Genomic DNA, 2,319 nt, shown 5'->3' with positions numbered 1-2,319 from the left:
GGCATCTCTAAGCACCTGCCTGCCATGTTCCTGTGTGCCTTAGCATCTTGAGAATGCTTTGTACTTCACAAGAGATTATAATTTCTGTGGGGGCAAAAAAAAAAAACACCCTAATTTTAATGCTATCAGTTTTATCTATGCAAAAACTGCTCCCAAAATAAATGTACCTTTGTGTCCAAATCAGTTATCTTTTAACCAATGTTTTTTAAAGTTTTTTTTAAATACGTGTAAATTTGTGTCTCTGTGTGTATGTGTGTATGTGTTGCTGTAGGTTTCCCAGCCTGTGCCGCTGCCACTTCAGCCCCAAATAACACACAGCAACACTATATTAGTTATAAAACTGTTGACCAATGACCTAGGGCTTCTTACTGACTAGCTTTGTCTTAATTATTAACCCATAACTATTAATCTACATATTTCTATCTGGCCTTATCTTACCAGAGAACACCTGGCCTGTCCTATCTTCCTGGTCCGCTACATCATCTCTTTTTGGTGGGCTCCCTCGGCCTACTTTTCCCAGAATTCTCCTCGCCCCACCTATCTTCCTGCCTCTATTAGCCAAACAGCGTTTTATTCATCAACCAATAAGAGAGGCACATATACGGAAGAACATCTCCCATCTGGTGTGTGCACGTGAGTACAGTGACCGAAAGACCAAAGAGGTCAGAGACATCAGATGAGCAGGAATTTCAAACAGTTGGGAGCCACCTGACATGGGTGCTGGAAACCGAATTCACTCAGGTCTTCCACAAGAGCAATGAACGTGCTTTACCACTGAGCCATCTCCATCAGAGGCTGAGAACCTGTGTCCTACAGTGTCTCTCTTCTTCATCCCCTATTGACAACACCTATGGCCATTTGACAAAGGGAGAAAAAAACAAAACAAGCATGTAAACCGGGTGTTGGGGCACTGAGACAGGCGGATCTCTGTAAACTCCAGGCCAGCCTGGTCTCCAGGGCGAGTGCTAAAACCCTGTCTCGGAAAACAAAAAACGAAAACGGCCCAGTTCAATTTTCACAAGGCAGGGTAAGAGAAATAATCTGTAAAACTGTCTGGGGGGGGGGGTGAAGCTAAACTGCACAGCTATATGAAATTCTAGTTTGATCCCCAGCACCTCAAACTAGACCCAGACCTATACCAGTTCAAAACCATCTTTCCACCTGTACCTCCCCCCATACATTATCCTCATTTTCCCCATTGTCCTGCCCACTCTTTTAATTCTCATACTTTAATAGGGGGGAATTTATAGCAAGCAAACCTTGCAGGTCTTCACTAGCTGAAACAGCAAGTTCAAAAACTAGAAAGAGCCACATAGGAAAAGGCTTACCACATACTATAAGCTTTAAAGACAATATAACACAGAAAGTAGCTATTTTCAGTATAACTACTCCGAAATCTGAGAGAAAAACAAGGGATTTTGAACTATGAGACAAAAACATCTTTTTTTCAACTAAGTTCACTCCCCGAGAGGGGGTGCACCGTTCCTGGAAGTACTGCAATACCAGGTCGATGCGTGGAGTGGACGGAGCAAGCTCCTATTCCAACTCCTAGCTCCAAAAATCCATTTAATATATTGTCCTCGGATAGAGGACGTATCAGATATTAAACTGATAAGAACAGATACTACACTTGATCTTAGCCAAAAGGCCGAGAAGCGATACCCACCGCCTCCCACGCTCCCTTACCCAGCGCTCGCGACCCACACCAACGTCGTGGTGACCGCTCGCGAACCTGCCTCCTGCCTCCTCCCCGCGCCTCCTTCCGCTTCGCGGCCGTGTCCGCGGCCTCGGCAACCCACTCGCTCCCTCAGATCCACAGCTTCCGCTACAAATTCCACGACCCTGGCGCTCCCGGCATCCCGCGCGCGCGGCCGTCGCATCTCATTTGCATGTCCCCGCCCCCGCACGAGGGACGTGGTGGCACCAGGATTCCTCCTGGCAGCCTCCGCGCGGCGCTCCAGCATCCCGGAGCACTTCCTGTTTACACTCCACCGGAAACGGAAACTCGAGGGCAGGTCCGCGGCCCGAGGCACCTGAAGTGGCAGTTTTTCGGACCTGTTTGAGTGATTCTCCTTGCCCCGAGGACGATCTTCTCCTGTCGGCCGAGTGACTGGTTCCGAGTCGGGCGTCGTCGCTGGGAACGAATGAACGAGACTGGTGAAAGGGGAGGTCTGCACCGCTTCTCCAAAGCCTTGAAGCTATGTGTGACTGACAGCGTGACCTCGGCTCCTTCACCTGGTCACCTGAGCGAGTGGGGTGTCCCCGTCTTCCTAAAGCAGTTTCTGAGCTCGCCGCAAGCTCGATCTGTAGCCTTCCCGT

At 48.9% G+C, this 2,319-nt stretch overlaps 1 non-coding gene across 1 annotated transcript; it reads right to left on the bottom strand.

Moving 5' to 3' along the window:
* Positions 1-1,469: 1,469 nt before the first annotated feature.
* LOC113833641 lies at positions 1,470-1,660 on the bottom strand. Its single transcript, XR_003481753.1, has one exon. It is a non-coding gene; the product is annotated as a U2 spliceosomal RNA (small nuclear RNA).
* Positions 1,661-2,319: the final 659 nt, after the last annotated feature.

Source organism: Cricetulus griseus, chromosome 2 (genome assembly GCF_003668045.3).
Source record: "Cricetulus griseus strain 17A/GY chromosome 2, alternate assembly CriGri-PICRH-1.0, whole genome shotgun sequence".
Classification (NCBI taxonomy): Eukaryota; Metazoa; Chordata; class Mammalia; order Rodentia; family Cricetidae; genus Cricetulus; species Cricetulus griseus.
This window is presented reverse-complemented; position numbering and strand designations above follow the sequence as displayed.